Source organism: Lissotriton vulgaris, unplaced genomic scaffold, assembly GCF_964263255.1.
Source record: "Lissotriton vulgaris unplaced genomic scaffold, aLisVul1.2 SCAFFOLD_1549, whole genome shotgun sequence".
NCBI lineage: Eukaryota > Metazoa > Chordata > Amphibia > Caudata > Salamandridae > Lissotriton > Lissotriton vulgaris.
In genome coordinates, this window is record NW_028255745.1 from 39,550 (window position 1) to 61,068 (window position 21,519).

At 44.6% G+C, this 21,519-nt stretch overlaps 1 protein-coding gene across 1 annotated transcript in view; it reads left to right on the forward strand.

Annotated features, from left to right (window-relative positions):
• Positions 1 to 2,104: 2,104 nt before the first annotated feature.
• Positions 2,105 to 21,519, forward strand: part of LOC147659019 (A-kinase anchor protein 2-like) — a 265,438-nt gene continuing 246,023 nt past the window's right edge. Inside the window, exon 1 of the mRNA XM_086952037.1 lies at positions 2,105 to 2,174. The gene's annotated coding sequence lies outside the window, so the exon portion shown is untranslated. The remainder of the gene's footprint in view (positions 2,175 to 21,519) is intronic.

Genomic DNA, 21,519 nt, shown 5'->3' on the forward strand with positions numbered 1-21,519 from the left:
GTAAAGAGGAACTGGGCCGAGAAGGCTACCTACCTTTAAAACGTCGTTCTGAGCAGAATAAATTGATCCTTGTAGCCAATGTGGAGAACACATGTAGAGTTCAGTCGTTTTGCTAAGATTATCCCATTTTTGCAATGCCCAGAAACGTATTTAGCACTTGGGAAGAAACAGTGTGAATTTACACATTGGTTATTAACCTGCTCTACTTGATGATGTGAAGAAGGGTGTTTGCACAAAATATCGGAGAAAAAATATTGTGTGGACAAAATATTGTGTCAAAAATATTGAGGAAAAAAATAATGTGAAGGTAAGTTCCTAGGCCTAAGCAATTTTAACTGTACTTAACTCTACAAATGCGTGCCTTGACGATATATATATCATCATGGTACGTAGATGTGCAGTTATGATTAGTAAATCTTTCTCCATATTCTGTCCACATCATATTTGTTTCCGCGATATTCCGTCAGACAATCTCGAAGAAGTATTAAGTCGTGGAGTTGTTGGCAGACTTGGCCGTGGCGGGTATTTTTAATGAACTCATCAGCCGCTAAAGGTTGTTGCTCCGCTAGCTCCCTCTCTTCAGCAGGCATGGCTCTATAACCTACTCAGTAGCTAGTAGTGCTATGATTTCCTTTTCTGTCCACCTCCTCCCATAAGACAGCTAGCATCTGGCTGCGAATGCATTCGTGTTGGCTTTGCAGAGGGCAAGAGCTCCCATATGGTAGAAGGGGGGTTCTTTACTTTGCTGAAAGATTTTATCACCACTACAATAGAATCAACATTGACTACCCTGGATGATGTCACCCCATAAAGATGGACTCGATATGGGGCATTTTGTATTGTCAAATACTTTGTTAATTGCCTAAGACACACATTATGAGAGGCTTGGTCATTTCAACAGCGCCAGAATCCATATATATCCTACAGAACGGTTTTGTTTCTCAGAGACATTTTAGCTGCTGAAACCCCCCTGAATGTTAAATGTTCCTTTAAGCTTGACTGCAAAGCTGTCCATCGTAACACACCAAAATACCTAGCTTAAACGTTAGCGATTTTAGGAAGTGTTTGCTGATCCAGGAGCAAAGGAGGACTGTGGCTGAAAGCACCTGAATTCCGGAAAAAGAAGACCATGCCACAGTTTCCCCATGCAGCCTCCCCAAAATCTGGGACTCTTTGCACTGTCTCTTAGGAAAATTCCTTCACTCAACATCTTCAAATCCTAACTTAAGTACACCCTAACTCAGACAGATGACCACACCACAGTGAAATCTACCTTCCCCCAAGTCCTACCTGGAAGACCTGCGTGAGCACAAACATGTCTACTCTGCCACATGTGTCGCTACTCTCCTCCCATAATATACGCACCTTCAGGTTCGCTTCTACATATGTCATAATGAAGTAAGGACTGGAAAATCCTGCACGTCCTTGTGCCAAACTCTGGCTTCACAGTCAGTCCCAATAGTAGTTCCTCTCAAAATGTTTCTCTGTCATCCCATGAACTCTCTCTGTATTTATCCACCAGCTGTTTCCAAGCCTGGCTACTGCATGCCATAATTTAAAAGGCATAAACAGTTCTCCTCTCTATTTTTATTTTTTTGTTGTAATACTTACCATTAAGTTTATGCTCATTTTGTCTGTGCAACACACAGACACTGTTGAGGCCTGGCTTTAGAAAGCTTGTATAGTTGTTTTGCAACCGAATAAAGTTATATTGAATTGAAATGAAAACTTAGTTAAGAAATGAAGAAAAAGACAAATCTATCAGTGACATGCTGAGGCTATACCTTTGAAAAGAGAGATCTTCAAGTGGGACACTATTCTCAAGGCATTTTAGGGTTCCACCACCCTCCATAAATACATCAACATTCTGCCAGAGAGACATGATATGTATGACTCTGTCTAAGGCCCTGTAAGGTGAGTGCAATGCTCAAAGCTGCCACCAGATGTCCCTTTGGAAAGAATCAACCACTCAATGAGAGAGGTGGTGCAGAATCCTGCTAATATTCAACACTTGTTATCAGACTGAGGCCTAGTGTATATACATGTCTTGTTGACGTGCATGTGCTTCCATTTTGTTGACAAAATGCATTTGCCTTGTAGAATTGAAGTGGAAGCATGTGCAGTTTGAAGACCAGCAAGAATTCAATGCATATGGAGCTGAGCAGTCCACTGCGGTGAGTTAAGATTCACAGGGAATTGACCCCTGAACTCCAGATCATTGTTAATATTGTAAAAAGTACATCTAACATTTGCAACTGCGCCTGACTGGACATACATTGAATTCTTGTGTGTTTTCTGGTTTGCAACTGGTGGTGCCACCAGCATGTGGGTTCAGATTGCATTGTGCGGGTATTTCTATTGTACTTTAACGCCTTAACCGCAGCGGTTTTTCCGCCGCTGTGCGTGCGTTCTGAAGGGTTTGTCGTTGGCCGACGGGAGCACGCAAGGGGTTAATTGTATTTCTATAGTGTTTTCTACCTCTGTTGAGGTGCAGATGCTCTATATGCCAGGCAGAACACTGGTCTGGAACCGAGGTTAGTGGTTAATCCAATGGTTATTGATTGTTGATGGTTATTGGGAATAGTCTTGTGCACTGAAGGAGACCGTCCCATGCATTTACTCGATTATGTTTGTGTAGATTTAACCGACAGGGTTATTTGTGTTCATTAGTGGGGGTAGATGTGTTCATGCACAAGGTTGGTGGAATTAACAGAGAGGTTGGAGGAGATTAGGCATTATTAGATTGCAGGATTATGGTTTCTAAGTAGGTATCAATTAGGTATATAGCACTTTCCATACCCTTTGCAAGGCCTCAAGCATAATATGACAGATACCATAGAAGTTGTCTGTTCAGTTTATTTCAAAGGGAAATTTGATCAAATTAGAGGAATTTCCAACCTTGGGCCTTTTATGCCTCTAAGGAACATTTGACAGAATAAAGTATTTCTAGAGTATTGTTTGGATGTGCCTTTTTAGTTTTTACAAGACGTGGATACTGTGGCTGTGTTCAGATGAGTCTCTTCGTGGATAAACACACAAACAAATCTACTAAAATGACCAATTCTCTGCATTTGGCTTCATACCTGAACCCTACTGTGGCGGGCCATGTATGGTGTCCAAAGGACATTTCTTCACCAGAAGCAATGGAAACCTCTAGGAAACCAATAGAGAGGCAAAGCACTAGGTCATAGTTAATCTTATATGACCTTTCTTAACCTTTTACAGTTTGTTGTATTTATTTCCCTATTTCAGTGGTTATTAACCTGTGATCTGGGGACCCCAGGGAGTCTGCGAAGCCTACGCAGGGGGTCTGCGACTGTTTAGAATACAAAAAATAATACTAACAGATTAATAAAGTGAAGACAAAAAGCAACTTGTAAAACTGAACATTGTAAAACTTTCTGTAAATGGGAAGAAATTTGAAATGGGAAGCTAAAAAATGAAGTTGGTATCAACAGATGGATTTGTGTGACAGTGCACGTGCATCAAATAGAATAAAGTTTAGACGATGAGTTGCCATCATTTAGAACAACTCCAACTTTCCTATTAAAATTGTGACTTTTGTGTGTGTTTGTGAATTACATAACATAGTTAACCATTTGTGTATTGTTTTATGGTTTAAATAATCGAAATTGCTTAGGCCGGTATCCTATGCTTCCAGTGGGGATCACCGGATTCTAATAATTATTCACTGGGGGTCCCCAGATTCTTGTAATGGATGCGACCTATCGGCTAGAGGGATGGAGCTCGAAGATGGGGCTTATAATGCTGTTCAGATGTCCCTGGTTAAATGTAGTCTTATCTGCTGTAGGCTGAGCGGGCTATACGCTGTAGTCTCTCTGCATTGTGACCCGAAACCCGCAGGAGTGTCCACGCAGACAAATGGAAGCTCTTTCATCCCCTCTGCTCTCCCTTTCTGCTCATCCATTCCTCTCTTTGTGTTCCCTATTGCCTGATACTGCCTGCTGACATCAAAGGCCTATTAATGTTAGCTGCATTAGCAATTAGCCTGTTTATGGTATGCAAAGCAAACAAGGATATTGCTGAAAGTGAAGACACTCCTGACACTTATTGGAAAGTTTGTGTAGTAAGGTGAATGTTCCTCTCCTTCTCTGTTCTCTTAATTCCCCTTGTTGTTCAGCCTGAGTATGTGTAGAATGTTGTATATGTCATGGAATGCTGACTGGGTGAAGTGAATCAGTTGGTGTCTGCAGGCTGAGCAGCTAGGAGGGCTGCTCCTGGTGGGGCTTACTTACAGAGATACTTACCATCCTGGCTACAACATCATACTTCTGTAACCTGTACTTCAATAAAGCTTCTTGGAGCTTACTACTTTTGGATTTCCTTACTTTGTAACAGTTTGCATTATTACTTTCAATTAATACAATTAAAACATGTATTTTACTTTCTGAATACAGACTATTGTAAATATACCAACCATGCTTAACTCCCCTTTGATTCACAGTGTTGTAGCTTTGTGTAAGATGAAGGCTGACCTACTCTTTAATATGCGGAAAATAAACCAGTGCATGGACAATAAGTAAATTTACTTTAAAACGTTCTTTCCGAATTCCTGTGTTATAATGTGAAATGTACTTGTTGTTTTTGTACAGCGCTCTCTGGGTAAGGATCCCACTTCAAAGCACTAATAAATATAAAACATGATCATAAACCTTTGAGAACCCTTGATGGAAAACTGCACTGCATCATTAATTCTGTTGATGTGACGTCATGCGTAGACATATAATTATATCTGAAGGGTGCATAGATTGTTAAAACATTCTTTACGGTCCCTAATGTCTGTTTTATTCCGTGGGAGGTATGAATAAAAGATTATAAATGCATGTATGTTTTTTTTTTATCTAGACTCATGTATCTTCACATCCATCACTTCTGCTGATAAGCATGAATGTCAAATTCATGGTTGAACAAGTACATTGTATGCTATACATATATTTACATGCACATATACTATACGGCAGCTAGCATTGTATTATGCTTTCCTATTGCCTACGTTTACTAGTCACATACATATGTTGCCGGCTCTCTGTGTTCAAGATAGGGCAGCTCGTGTGCCCAGAACTAGTTTGGGTGTATACAAACATTTTTTAAATAGTAATTTATTAATGGTTTTTAGGAACGGGGAAGTGTGGTAATTCTCAGGCCTTTGTAATTGGACCTAGTCCCCATGGGTCAGAGCATCCCATGAGCCGCACAACTCATATGGCCCTAATGTATCTAAGGGGTGTAAAACAAGCCTCTGTCGCCACAGGCCCCCCACCCTTTTCAAGGGCACCCAGCCCTATCTGAAGGCCCCCATTCAGGCCAAGATCAATGAATATCTATAAAATATGGGAGCCTTAGAAGGCCCTCATCCCATTCTTCAGGGGTGCCCCATCATTTTGCTTTATGCCACTGGATGTAGCGCATATGGCAAGGGCCGCACCAATATTTAAAGTGAATCTGGCAGCCATGGCCAGGGAGCCATGATTGGAAATGTTTGTAGTAAGAGTGACCATCGGCTATGGGGACGCGCGGTGAAGAATTGAGTTAGTATCTGGGAATTTAAAAACTTTAGAGTTAGAGAAGATTCACAGTAGTGTCAGGGTAACCCTGAGGAGACGAGGGCAGACCATGAAAGTGCTGTTGGGGCATAAATCGACTAGATAAAATCTTTCGATAAATGTGCTGTGTGGCCGTAGAAACCTTTGAGGCATTGCCCAAGATAGGTATAGAGCTACTGGAGTTAAACTGTAGTACTCAGGTAGCCTGGAAGAGCAATGGTAGTAGAAGTGTAAAAACACTCAAACGCGTCCATTAATAAGGGGCGAAAGAGAGGCTACTGCAGCCCCTGCAATGCCGAGGGCCCTATCAACCCTTCAGGGGGCCCATTTAGCCCTAGACCAATGAATATCTGTCGGATATAGGATTTGAAGGGGCCCCTCGCTCACATACACACACAATGGAACAACAAGTAAAACCTCACTACAAGCTTCCAGCACAAAGTAACCTCAGGGCTAAAAGTAGCACAGGCTTCCCTCACATACAAGAAACAGGGATAACACGTGCAAGCTTTACGTGTGTTTCTGTGTGTTTGTGTTTCCGTGTGCGTTGTTGCGACAGATGAACAGATTCCTAGTAAGTTGATGAGAGGTAGATCTCACATTGACATGTTGAGTCTCTGACCCCATGCTGTATAAGTGATCCTCACGCAGACTGGGAAATGTCTATGCCATAAGCATATTAAAGTATGTGGTTGTAGGACCATTAGTTAGGTGAAGACTGGTAAGAGTTAGATTGGAAGCTGTGTTATCGAGAATCGAAGAAAGTGTGTACCACTACGAAGATTGATTGGTTGCTCGGAGGAATATGGCTTGACTTGTTCATGGAACGGTGACATGGCAGATCGAACGGCACAGATATATGGCCAATGACCTAAAACTATTTAATATCCTCACTAAATCTCACCTAGATGTGTTGGATGGGTGGATTTACAGAAGATAATGGAATCATCCTTAGATCTGGTGGAGGTAGATGGAAAGTGCATTTTACAGTGATAGCCCTTTTGGTGATTGGTAGCTCGGATGGAGACGTATTTTGGGTTATATATGATTTGGTTGGAGAATAGATTGAAAGAGGTAGCTGTAGTGCTTACAAGCAGCTTGATCTGAAAGCAAACTCAATAGAATGTCAGAGGTTACAGGTAGGCTCGTTGGAGTTGGATGCAGCAACTACATGTGGTCAGGTTGATGTGTTAATTGGAGGTAGAGGGTAAAGTCACAGGTAGCTTGCTTGGAAAATAATGGTTGATAGATTTAAGGCAGGTACAGACAGTGATCAAAGATTGGTTTGTTGGTGGTAGATGCAGTGATTAGGGATTAGGATTGGGGCAGTGGGAGAGGAGAGATCACAGACAGGAGCTTTGTGTATGGGACTGGTTATTTAAAGTTGGTTGATACGGGGATAAACGGTAGGTGTGTTGATGGTCGATGGATCTTCTGCAGGTAGACCGTTGTTGCAGCGTGTGTGCTGGCATTGGATGCGCTGTGATTAGATGTGGGTGGCCAACTTAATTTGCCATTTGGTGTAGGAAGGATTCTCCCAGACTGTTGTTATGCAGTATTTAGGCGTTTAGTCGCCATTGGATCACACTGAATGCATGTAGACACCAACTATGTCAATAGTCACCAACAGCCAACTGTCTACATACATATGAAGGTGGTATACATCTTACAGCCAGGGATAGAAACCAGGACTGTGCCATGAAAATACTTTTATTGCACCTGAGCTCCCACCTCACTGACCCACACACATGGAGGGGCATGGGTGCTGGATTCCCCCGGCTTTGCAGGAGCTGCCATGGCTCTAGCTGCACAGCGTGCTGTTAGCGGTAATGGTGGTGGCCAGGCATCTGGTTTTAGGGGGCTGGTATGCACAAACAGTGATAGCAGGTGACATCTGAGATCCATGCTGGATTCTCGGCTGACAAACTGAGATGCTGTGCAGCGTAGCCTCATTGATGGAACGCCATGGTTGGGGACAGTTAAAGATCACGAGACAGGCAAAGGCACCAGAAGGACAGGAAGTGAACACCTTCAGAGGAAGACAGTAGAGTGGAACACAACAGCAGGGATGCAGGAAGTGGGGGGTTTCAGAGTTTGGACCCCAAGGTCCAAGAGTACAAATATGGGAGGAGAGAGGGAGGCCGGCCTTCACAGGTGAAGCGTCTACTACCTCTGTATTGGCTACAAGCAGCTTTTTAGGTTTCGCCTGGCCATAGCACTGCGCAGCAGTGCTTGCGCAGGCGAAATCTTATGATCCTACAGTATGGGGCTTTGTCCCGCCTTTGTCTTCCATTGGCTAGCTCCATAAATGGAGGCTAGCCATTGGAAGAGATTGGCTGTCAATCACTCTTTCCCCGCCAAAACGCGATTCAGGGGCGTTTCTGGGTCTTTTTTAAGTCCCGCCCTCTCCTCATCCCATTGGCTCGAATTTTACCTTCCAGCCAATGGGAAGGGGAGAGCACGAAAAACACACAAACACGCCCCCGAATCCCAAAATGACCTTGTTTTTTCTTTTGAAGGCTCTTTCTGTGGTTGTATCTTTTATGTAATCCTAAGTACTTATGTATCGCAACTGGTTCTTTTGTAAAACGCTCGGACACCTTTGGGTAATGTTCGCGCTATATAAAATCGCATTAAATAAACCGGGGATCCTCTGTGAGGCGCTGTCCCGCCTACCCAACCCAGGGCCGCGCTGCTATTGGCCGCAGCCGGACCCGGAAGTGCTTCTCTCCAGGACCCGGATCCAGACCTCTCGCCGAGTATACTCGATAACAGGACAGCACGGTAGCTGTCACTGCACGCCATCTCCGTCACATTGTTTATAATAAAGGTGGCATGGACGAAGGATGCGACGAAAACACGATTCCTTCGTGCAGATTTTGCCCCCTGGGATTCAGTAGACACAGGCGCATTCCAAGTGTAATTGTCCTAATGAACGTTTGCTGGCTAGCAACCTCCCCCAGGGTCGATGCAGTGCACTTTGGGGGTGTGAAGATGTTGCTTTCGAATACGGCCTTGGTTGTGCTGCTGGGTGGTGACTCGCACATAGTCTGGTTGTAGTTTACGCAACTGGTACCCCCCCCCCACACACACACACAAACACACGCGTGAGTGGAACTGGGGTATGGCACATCGTCCATGGTGTCGGGGATGTGGGTCGCGGGTGGCGGAAGGAACGGAGTAGTGCTATTGGCTATGCCTTATTCTCGGGTGCGCTTTTCGGCGGGGAGGTTGATGGCTGGATGCATGCCTCCTCTGATGTGTGCGGTCTTTGCTCGGGACGGGAGATGTTCGGGCGAGGACTGATCCCGGTGTTCGGTTTGGGGAAGGGTTTTGATTAGTGGCCCATATCTCTGTTTTCGTTGCGAAAACACATTGAAATGTTGGATCATGGTTGAGGCGCTCAGCCTGCAAAGCCCGTTTGACTGGGCCGCATCGGTGTTTGCCAGTGGAAGGGATTGTGCATCGTTTGTCGGGGGCAAGAGGCGGGGTCGATTTCTGGCGGGTTTGTTGGTGGGTGAGGCGGGCCAGGTGGTTCAGTGGGCATTCGGGTGGGCGTGCGGGACGCGGAGGGTGTCCGGTTTGCTGGAGGGGTGTTGCGAGGTGTGCATCGGTCTGCGGGGGTTGGGGGCGCTGTTTGGAGGGAGGTGGGTGCTCGGGAGGGGACGGGGGTGATAGGGTGCAGACGGGCGTCTATGCAAAGTGAACAGATGGAGAGGGCTGATTGCATACAGAGCACAACATGTTGTGTGGATGGCACTAGATGGTGAGTGAGGACTAGAGGCGTGGTGCGGGAGCTGGATTGTGGATTGCTGGGCTGTTGGTCATGGGGGGCGCCCAGCGGAGTGCAGGAGAGAGAGTTCCATATTGCCGAGATGACGGGTCAGTGGTTGGACTTGGGTCTGGATGCATAGAACGTTGGTGGGCGTTGTCTCTGGGAAATTTTACTTTGGTGTGGGCTCTGGGGGATGACAGGGTGCAAAAGATAACTGCCAAGGTACAGTCAATGGATGAATGTGTCTTCTTGTGTACACACTTTGAGCTATCACGGATTCAGGCACGTATAGCGCTTGGTAGATGGGGATTCGAGGCACATGCAGCCCGGTGCCCAGATGAGGTGACATGCGCATGGGACGGGTAGCCTCACACTTCACAGTTCAGTTAAGTTGTGGGTCTGTGTTTTGCACCCAGTACTTATGGTCCGGCAGTCTCCAGTTTAACCAGTAGCACTTCCCTTCATAAAGCGCTACACTCAAGTGAAGTGGGTGTGGAGTTATACTTTGGTATATGATGATACGCTTTATTATATTCTGCCATGTGTATGTTATGTGGTGTCACGCGCTGCGCTGTATGCCATGGTGCACATCGTGCTGTGTTCTGATATGTTATATGTTTTGCTTTGCTATTGGATGCTATATGCGATCATATGTTTGTTATATATTAATGTGTGCTATGCTCTGCTGCCCTGTGTTGTGTTGTTCTGCTCTACGCTGTATGTTATGGTGTATATCATGCTGTCATCTGGTATAGTCTATGCCATGATTTGCTATGTTAATCTATATGTTATGAAATGTTTTGGTATACAGTATACTGTGCCGGGGACAAAATCATAAGCCAATTGCGTTTACGAGGCATGAGGGCACAAGGTCATGAAGAGGGGTCGGGTTTTGGGCTGAGATCTGACCCCCAACATCCATCCCCCCAAAACAAAAGCTTCTGAAACTACCACTAATGCCCTGGGGAGTATGTAAAAAAAAAAATACCCATGAAACGCAGCAGCTCCCACCCTCCAGATATGAGCTGGAAACCCACATCCCACAACCCACACCTGCAGTGTGAGAGACAGCAGTGTGTGTGAGAGACAGCATTGTGTGTAAGAAAGACAGCAGTGTGCGAGAAACAGCAGTGTGTGTGAGAGAGACAGCAGTATGGGAGACAGCATGTGTGTGTTCTAGGGAGAGACAGCAGTGTGAGGGAGACAGCAGTGTGAGACATTTTATTTATGTTTTGGTTTTTGAAAAATAAATAAATAAAACACGTTATTTGCAATAGTTCAAACTCTTGTAAATACGCGACCTATTGCAATGCAAATGCAATAGGTCTCGCATTTGCGATAGTTTAAGCTATTGCCATTGTAAATGACAATGCCATATATTTATCTGTTTTCAAAACCAACACATAAATAAAAATGTTGTCATTTACAATGCCAATAGCTCTAACTTTTGAAAAGTTGTATTGTAAATGCTTGTTCTACATGGCTGCCTCGCTTTCTCTGGTAATTACTTAATGTGCATAGAACCTGATGAGCCCACTTTGCACAAAGCAAGGCAGACAAGGCACTCTTTTGGCAATGCAGGGATATGTGATAGATCCAACCACTGTCTGCGAAGTAGTCTGTTTACTGAAAAACGACCAGTAAGTCCTGTTTTGCCTCTAAAACAACGCTATACTGAAAGGGTAAACCACTTAAAATGCTGATCAGGCACTCTGCTGTGTGAATGCCTAAGGCATCAGCCATTCACAGAAAACAGGTCAAATGTCCAGAGGAAGTCATTCTAATAACATACTTGCAGGCAAGGAGAGTTCTATTATATAAACTTTCAGCTTCCCCGCGCGCTTATTTTAAATAAAGGTTTTTATATTTTAAATAGTTTAGTATTAGCTATTGGCAAGGAATGAAACCTGTTTATAAACCAAAAGCTAATAATAATACCTTTGCTACAGGATAGGGTGTTACTTAAAACTGCCTATTTTAGTATCAAATGCGGAAGCCCCCCTCCCCCCTCCACCAGAGTTGTTGCAGCTGATGGGATTACCCGTGTCTCTGGGAGGGGGAAAGGTAATGTCATTACAACTGGTTGTCGCGTCTAATCGCTTGATTACTTTATTGGCCTGCACCTGCACCATGGTGGCAAGTGGACAATGTATGGGGCCTAGCAGGGTCAATACAAAGGAAATCAATAATAATAAAAAGAAGTGCATCCAATCTATTAAAGAGAAACTTTGCGCAAGAGGTCCTGGCCTCTGATTTTGGGAGGAAAAGTACCTGCAGAATTGTCGTTTATTGCGTTTTCAAGCATTAATGATACCTACCTGTGGTACAATACTCCACCATGTTTAGTACAAAAATGAATCACGATTTTATTAAGCATAGTTATTGATTTTTTTAGGTGTTTACTTACCTTTTGCTTCAGAAATGCAGGGAATCGAACGTCTATATGCACTAGGCTCATACTGTTAAGGAGATTGCACCAAGCAAAGGATGAGGTGGAGGGCGGGAAGTGTGGCAGTGTATATTGATGTGCGCGTTTCACAGTTGAGATTACTTCTTTTATGATAGGCCAAATTAACGGTATGATATAAATGGTAATAACTGCAACATGGCTATATTATTTAATGGGAAATACTCTGTGTTGTCATAAATGGTGCAATTTTAGTTGAATTGTTCATTGAATGAGTAACAATTATGATGGTTTTACACATGAACTGTTTTATTATTTGCATTGTAGATACCCCCGAAGAAGGGTTAATCCTGAAATGCATTGGGTGATTTTAGATTAAAAGACACGACATGTGGAAACCCCCTTGTCTCCTGTGTTTGTATAAAACACCTTCACACGGTTGGACTGAGAACGTAAACCAGCCCTGGCAATCAAGTTGGACCGGGCACGTGGTGGGGGCGGGGGCTAGCTGGTGGGAAACACTGCTGCTACTCTTGTTACAGAGGACCGATATTGGAGCTGCAAAACCAACACAGTAACTAAAAGGCCCCCACCTCTCGAAAACCGGCCCGACCCTTCCGGCCCACCGGGAAAACAACCGGCGCCCGCTACGGCCAGTCCAACCCTGTTTGTGCATAGGTGAGGCAAGCCTGCATTAATTTGTAAAAGAATATGGGGAATATTTACAAGAAAGTGACGAAGTGTGTCGTTAAGCCAAGAAGGCTAATCACACGCTTTGTCACTTTAGAAACCCAGGGCTGCACCATATTTACTAGAATATGATGCAGCCCTGCGTTTTCCCCTACGCTGGCACTAAATTAAGCTGCCTAGTGCCAAAAGCAGGCACCCTTGCAAGGGGGGCTGTGTTGAGGGGAAGATTGCTTATGTGCATGAAGGTGCCCCTCCCTTCACATAAACAATCTTTAGATGCTGTTTTGTAACGTCTATGTGTGCTGCTTAATGTAGCACACATAGAAGTTGCAAAACTGATTTTTTAAAAAAAAAGATTGTTTATGTGCAGGAAGGGACACTTTTCTGCACATAAACAATCTTCCCCTCAACACAGGCACCCTTGTGTTATGGTGCAAGGCTGCCTGCGTTGGCACTAGGAAGCTAAAGTTAGCGCCAGCGCAGGGGGAAATGCAGGGCTGCACCATATTCTAGTAAATATGGTGCAGCCCTGCGTTTCTAAAGTGACAAAGCGTGCCGTTAGCCTTCTTGGCTTACCGACACGCTTCGCCACTTTACTGTAAATATGCCCCTTGGTGTCATGGCCCACAATTTTCTCGGCAGCCTGTGACTGGCATTATTGAACGTTGGCATGTAAAATACCTCTTTAATCCATGGAGGAGTGTGGCTCAATGGTTAGAGCGGCAGACCCTGATGCAGAGTTCTGGCCAGGGACCAGGGTTCGATTCCCACCTTGGCGGGGTCTCAGGCTCAATTTCCTCAGACCTGTTAATTCTCGCCTCTGTGCCTATTCTAATCACGGGCCCCATGCTGCAACTCTGGGCAATAGCTTGCTTGGCCCCAACAGCGCTAAGGATGTCTGGCTTCACCCTGGGGGTGCCCAGGAGTGGACACTTCACAGGGAAGCCAGGAGGGGTTCCACAGTGGTATGAGTATCAGCGCCAGGAAGCTGAATAGGCGACACCGCAAGGTGACCGTCTGGTGACAGTGCGCTCTATAAGTACCATGACATTTACATTTACATTTACATTACACCTCCAGACACTCCCTGCCCCTTGTTATCACTTGCAGCGGTTCCTACTTCCTTCCTTTGTCACAGGTTTCTCCATCATTCTCTTTCTCCTTTCCCACTTGTGTGTTTTTCATTTTCTTACTCTGGGTCAAAGTCTGATGAGGAAAAATAGGTCCCTGAGACCACCAGTCTGGATCACAATCCCCCTAGGCAAATACATCAATGACAAGTTCTTAACCAGAGGTTTGTCAAGGGTAACAGGTCATGTTTTTTAAAGTGAAGGTAAAATACAACATAACGCAAACATAATAAAGTGTCAAGTAAAATGTCAATCAAAACCACAAGAGATTACATCAAACAGCATTATGAAATACAACACAGTTAGGAAAAAATATTAATCAAGTTGATGCACACATTGAATTGTACCTAACTTCTACAGTGAGCATACCGTATTTACAATGAGGTCCTGCTTGACCACATCCCAACTCTAAGCACTTGGCAACCCTTGGACCACATAGATGAAACCACCTGTATCCCTGAGGGGTGGCCCCAACTCTCTGTGCCCTTGTCACAGGAACAACATGAAGTGTGACTAGGAGCTGTGGCCCCTTGCCCTACACTGATGAACCGTCAGTCCATGCCCCAAGCTGGTTAGAATAATGGCGAGCCCCTCTGATGTTGTGAAGCAATATTGGAGGTACTTTTTCAATGAATAGGTCCATTCCTGCATCAGATAAATGAACCCCATCTTGGAGAAACATGTTGTCACCCCTGACCAACTTATGGGGAATGTTCCTTAAGTGTCCGGGACCCAGGCATAATTTTGAAATCTCAGAGTGGATTCTCCTGACAGACACGTTGATGACTCTGGACTTTATGTCCCTGCCCCACTTGCGGTGAGGTATCATGTGGGACCATGTGATGGAAGCACCCAGGAAAGCCTGACCAAGCCAAGCAAACTCCTGTCCAATAGATTCCCTCAGTGTTTGTGTCCTCATTTTACCAAGTCATTACCACCAATGCTGGGGTGACCAGGCGTCCCGGATTTGCCCGGACGGTCCCGGTTTTTCACCTGCTGTCCCGGCAGATTTCAGGAAATATAGCTTCTGCCCCGGATTTTAGAGAGGGGCGACTGAAACTGTGGGAGCTGCTTTTTATTCTTTATAAAGCAGGGATAGTTAGCAGTTGTTTCAAGAAAGCAATTTAATTAACTTGCAAGCTACTGGGTTTAAAAATTGCATGTTATGTATGTTGTAACTGTCTGTTCTGTAATTCTCTGCTGAGGAGCGCTGTCATTCTGTGCAATCGCTTGAAGTAAAACTGTAGTCCTTCTTCTATTTTCGTGACATGTCCCGGTTTTTGGCTTTAAAGTTCTGGTCTCCCTAACCAAGGTGCATGATGAAAATATCTGGGAGCTGGAAATCCGCACAAACTCTTGTCTCCTCCAGCATCCATCTGGAGACCTCTGACTCAGCAACATCTGAAGAGGATGTGCGTCAACCCAACTATTTATCAGAAAATACATTTATTATGGGGGTGTAACACCACAATGACCCACCTGAAGCTACGCCCGTGACCACAGGCCAAGTTGAAAAGACATATCCCAGGCACGTGGGTGAGCATACACTCCAGCAGCCAACCAGTTAAACAGAAGCACACAGGGACTAGGGCGCTATGTAGGCCACAAGCACCGAGGGCGTCCAAAATTAAGGGTACCAAAAACGCAAAATATTCAAGGGTTAAAGATGGGCAGACGTAGATGTCAATGTACGCTCTCAACAAGTCGTGGTAAGTCAAGTGCTCCTTATTAACATTGGGACTGACTTGCAAGTCACGAGGTCTAATCCTAGCGGGGCCAACTCAGCCCTCCACTCTGTCGAGGTTGATAAACTAAGAATCATAAAAGTGGGTTAGATTAACACCTGATATTTACAGCACTTAGAAACCGCAAACGTGGAGTATTAAGCACTATATAGAAAATAAGTAAGTATTATGTTTATGGTGGTTGTGTTAATATTATTCGATGTAGTAACCTGTCACGCTGCCACCCTTCTTCTGCCAGATACATTGTTAGTTTAAAATGTTGCTCTTGGCCTCAGATCTAGTTAGGCACCTTTTAGACAAGTATTACATTTGTGTGCCCAAGGGCAGGGTATGCTCGCTCATGGTTCTGTTGTCTCTGCTGCTGCCAGCCAAAATATAAGAGATTTTAGAATTTGCAGGCACTTCTTTAGGGCACAACAGTCGTATAATAAACGTGCTGGGTGGTGAGTTGGATTTTCAGAAGAAGACTCCTTTGGTAAATGCGTCAGTTGCACTATAGTTTAAATGCATCTGAAATGTATGTCAGAGGAAAAAAAGATTAGACAGCTTTTAAAGTGTTTTTGTTTTTTGTGAGATCATAAGAAAAAGGTGTGGTTGCGTGTGAAACTTTCTATTAAGAATATTTTGCACACAATCCTACCGTTAAAAGAAATTTGCATTTTAGGATCAGTGCCCTGTGCGTGCAGTGTGCAGTTTAGTGATTATATTGAAAGGGGTAGCTCCTCAGCTTGCTTCAGAGAGGAAGGTCTATTCTTGGGATAAAAAATGTGGTGAGTTTCAGGATAAAAGAGAAGTGAGCTGAGCAAATCCAGATATAGTGAATGGGCGAGTAGGGTACTGCCTTTTGAAGAGGGTGTGACTTAACAGCAAGGGAGGACGACTTTGAAGCTGGGAAATCAGGTTCGACTCCTGCCGGAGGGTCAAGCATCCTGTGATTCTGGACAAATCACTTAATCACCCATGCCTAAAAAATACAAGCATTTGCAATGCAATAGGTCTTGCATTAATGAGAGTTTAAGCTATTGGTAATGCAGTATCTTAAACTCTAGCAAATGCGAAACCTATTGCATTGCAAATATTTGTTTTATTAGCGCCTATACGGCGCTTTCACATTTATGGAGGCTGCACCCCTTTCTTTAGACAAGCCGCGTCTAAAGAAAGGGGTGTGACCAACATTAAAGTGAAACCGGGGCATGGGGGCTTTGACAAAAAAAAGCATCTGTTTTATCAAGGTGGCAAACATGTTTTTTTTTTGTAAAAGCGCCCATGCCGCACTTTCACTTTAATGTCAACAGCACACCTTTCTTTAGATGCGATTTGTGTAAAGAAACCATAAATGTGAACGCACCGTATGGGTGCTAGTTAACAAAATAAATAAGTAATCATGGCTGCTAAATACAGTTTAAAAAGCGGCCGCTATAATTAAAGCAGACCACCATTAGTAAAAATTAAAATAAAAGCAGGCGGCGTGCTGCAAGGTAGTTGGTGAAATAGGGGAAGAGCATTAAATAAAATAGTGCTCACCGACCTTTAAAGAAGACCATGTAACAACACCAGTAAAAGGTCTAGTCATTATGGGAGGTATCAAATGCAGACAAGGCGGTACCAAGGAGGGACTAACAAGCCTAATAGCGACTCCGAAGCCAGTGTTTACGAAGGACAACGACACAAGCCAATTAAAAAATATGGGCGGGGCTTCAAAGCCATACTCCACTACTGCATGCCTCGCAGCAGCGCAGGCGCTGCCCAGGCTCGACTTAAAAATGAATGTGTCCATCTGTGATGCAACTGATGCTCATGTAAAGCGCTCTGATACCTTAGGGTAGAGTTTGCGCTTTATAAAACGGCAACAAAAAAACAAACATGAAGACGAGTTGACAAAAGACTTGCAGATGCTCCAGTATTGTGCCAATGTTTCAAAGAAATCATGAGCAGATCAACAACCGCAATTTACATATGAGCTACTAAAGATGGCCACGCCTAAATGGCTAACTATTGAGCTGACACTCAAAAACAAGCATTAGCAAAGCTCATCTGTCTCACTTTGCTAATGCTTGTTTTCTGATGGTGTTGGCTTTGCCTACGCTTGTGTGTATCTTATATAGTCACTGTGGTGTTGCATTCATGCACAGCATAGGAACAGCTATAAAAAGGTCCTTTTTTTGTAATCGCTACAAGGTGAAATTATGAAAAAAGGCATCTAAAGGCAGGTCTTCCCAGCTTCCGCACGACTATGATGGACAAATAACTACATAGAAGCTGGGACCCAATATTTTCCCCAAAACCTACAAAATGCATGCGCTTGAAGAGTCAGGGGAAGCTATGTTAATTTCCAGTGGTTTAGTCAATTGTTTAAAGCTTGCGGTATTTGCTTTTCCACATTGTTCCATCAGTTGTAAATTATGTTCTAGTCTCAGTTGAGTTGGTCTTGTGTAGTCAGAGTGCCACTATTCAGAGACCATCCAGCTCTTCATGTCCACAGATTCGTCGGCTTCTTTGGTCCTTTTCTGCGCAGAATTGAAAGACTTGCCAGGGTAAGCTAAACGACTCACAAGTCAATCGATTAAACCTATCACTGTGGTGGAGTTTATTCAACCTCTTTCTTGATACACTACTGTTACCTTACCCAGTTTCATAAATTACACGGTTGGGAGAGCTAAGTTACCTGAAAGATACACACAGTGGCTTAAGTTTCAGGCTGTGGCCTGATTTAGAGTCTGGACTGGTTACTCTACCACAAACAGGTAGGCTATCAAGTACATCTTATTACAAGTACCTCATATCCTGCGGCACCTGTAATAAGGTAGACAGGGTATCTGTCACATTTGTGACAAAGTAACACATCTGCCAAACTCTAACTGCAGTCCTCTGTATTCCGGCTCTGACTGAGCTTTTTAAGCAAGGGAGTCAATTGTGAGTACCCTGTGGAAGCAGCTGCTCCCCTGGCTTTCTCTTTGGTACACTTGGTATTAGCCATGCCACACCTACTCTAAGTGATCATGAAAGCAGCTATTAGAAACAAAAAGTAAACTGTGTTCTAAAAATCCTACATATTCTGCAGTTTTCATTCTGAGCTCTGCTTCCGCAGGAAAATAAGAGGCTGTTCACGGTAAAATATATAGCCTTAGAGCCCCCTGTTGCAGGCTCTACCAGCCATTAACGGCACACTCCAGAGTTAAAGGCCCGAGCAGAAGGCGAGGGGCTTTAAAAAGGGAGCAGGCCTTTAATAGCCGGTAGAGCCCTCTGTGGAGGGCTCTAAGGCTTTTTGAACATTCATCCCCTAAAGGACATATTGTTCAAATTTGTAAAACAAAGGCCTCACTGAGCCCAAGGGGTATGAAATCCCCTTGGGCTCCCTGAGGCCTTTGTTCACAGCAACAGCTGTGAACAAACATTGGAATGTTGGAGCTCCGGACTTCTACCGGCCATTAGAATCCCAGAACACTCCATTGATTTCAATGGAGCTCCCAACATTCCAATGATCTAATGATGGTTAACGGCTCAACCGACTGATTTTATCCAACGTCAAAGGGTGCCTGATGTCACTTCTACAACCCCTAAAATTATTGTAAATTGGTGCCTATGTATTTTAGACCTGTCTCTCTGATTGGCAGTTTAGCACTTTGGTCTGAAAGGGACCACTCTCCACCACAGACAGGTGAGTGAGCTGAGTCACTAGTCAGTGTGGATAGTGAGGGGATGTTCTCATCCTTTTTCTGAGTTCTCTCATGATTAGTGCAACTTAAAGGTGTGTAGCCGGATAGCATCGAAAGAAGCAAAATGTGGCAAACATGACACATATCATGGTGCTACGGTGAAGGTGGTGGTAACCAACCACCGTCAAATGATTGCAGCCAGAAACTCACCCGAATTCGGTTACGTTCAGGCTCCATCGAGTGGCAGGCAGAGGATGTACATTACCAAAGTTAACCTCCTGCCAGTCAAAATCAAATGAAAATATTGCCAAGGTTAAGTAGAGCAATAGGTATTGTCAAAAATGGGCGTATGCCGTGTGGGCGTAGAGTAGAGCCCCCAAGTGAGTGGTCATACTTACAGTTCAGCTGGGAACCGGTGCTGAGAACCTACCCCTCACTCCGCCAGCTCGGAAGAGTTAGAGCAGGGGTGTGTGCTAGTCCGGTTTAAGTACCAGGGAAGCAGCTGCTCTCCATGCGAGTGCAGGAAGCAGCCAAGTGCTCTGGTGTAGTCGGATCATGTTGGAAGCGGGCAGCGGCCATCTGGAGTGAGGGGAATGATTTCAGATGGCTGCATCATCCTAATGTGTAATGGCACAGCATCAAGATCTGGGCAGATCCTCAGGGCATTCAGGGATATTGTCATACCTATTCAAGGTTCCTGCTCAAACATAGTATTAGGCTGGGCAGGTTTTGCAGCCGTAATGAACGGGGCGGGGCTCTCTGACTGAGAGAAATAAGGTAAAACATATGGCCAGCTTATTGGTGTAAAGAACTGGGCATACAGTAAGGAATATTTGCATGCGTATCCTCGTGGCCGTCCATCATAGTAGTGGGCTGGTCGACAGCCGGTGGGCAGATATTGCAGGCATGCAAAGACAAAGTCAGATGTTACAACATGCATAGCATGGGGTCACTAACTGAAACAAATCTATGTCCAAATGCCTCACTGTGTGAGGCAAATCGCTGGGCAAGTTAATTGGAACCAATAAGTGAGCTGGAGCAGTCAGGCCAGCATGATAACCATGTATCACAGAGGGTGTCCAGAGGAAAGGTGTAGCTGACCGAAGGTGCTATGGCTGACCTGAGCTGCTCCATATCATGGGGTGTTCACAGGAATCGTTGGCGTGGCCACAAGGATGTCAATAGGGCTGAGTGAGGGTGAGGTCAAAGTAACCTGTTGACTCCACTCCACAGGATAGCCTCATTGAGTCTGTTCCTGTCACATGACAGGCGGAAAATCCAACGTTGTTCCTTCCTAAAGAGTGCCTGCTTATTCAGATGAGGGTGCATTGCGAACAGGGGAGTGCGCATGACTGGTTTGGGCAGCCCAAGAGGGTCAACCACTCCTCCCCTGCCCTGCTCCATAAGCAGAGCAGACCCATCCACCAGGCCGCCGGCAACAAACAAAAAACATAAAATGGTAATTACTGAAAGTTATTACCATTTTATGTTTCTGCTTCTCACACTGCGAGGAAGCAGTGGGGCAACGCTCCTCCGCCATAATGGAGGAGCCGCCACTGGAAGCTTGCGTAGTAACGTGCCAGTACAAGCCAGAGAAAAACGTATATTCTGACTGGGACAGTGGCACCTGAATTTACCTTGAAGTAAATTGAAGCTCACCTTACATTTCCACTCTGACAAAAACAAAGAAAAGACAGGTGGAGTGTGACCCTGCTTTCTGGGGCCCAAAATCTGTTACATCCCTATTTATGAAGTGGATCACTTGACTAGAGTGCTTGTGCATAATTTGCTTCATTCCACACAAGTTTCCGTTAGAGATGAAAGAGATTCCACACACATAGTCATTCAGTGAAAGGGACCTGAGGAAGGTCCCTTAATGCCATTACATTTATGAAAAGAATGAAACAACACCCCTCCAGCCGCGAATTTATCCTTGAAAACTGGCCACTTCTCTCCCTGGCACTCAGTTTTCCAAGACTTACACTTTAACTCATAGGCTCCCCCTTTACCTACAATTTCTCTTCCCTATGATCCATTGGTTTAAGATGAATGTGTACTTCCCACTCTATGGGAAACCTGAACTGTGGCAAAGCCATTTTGTCTCTGGAAAAATACACTCTACTGAGTTAAGTCCTGATATTTTATTTTGTAGTTGAAGATCGCATGGAGAGCGATCATTACCCCTTGTGTTTGACGCTCTCTGCTTCCCTTTTTCAGTTAATTTCCCCAGAGAGAAGTGGTTTTACACATATTCCAATTGAGCCTGTGCTGTCAAATAATCGTAGAGCACTTAAATGGTCCGTAGTATTAGGGAATGAAAATACTGTTAAAAAGATCTAGAAATGGGCCCCAACGAGACGTTCAGGTACGTACAGATACGCCACGCACTACTCCAAGCAATTCCACCAGACACTGATCTACCAGAGTCTTCACCACTAGAAGATAGACTACTGACGGATTTCATGCCGCAGAGTGCAACTTCTCTTACATATAAAAAGTTAGTCAACAACCTGGCAGACCCCACATTACACCTTAAGGAGAAATGGGTAAGG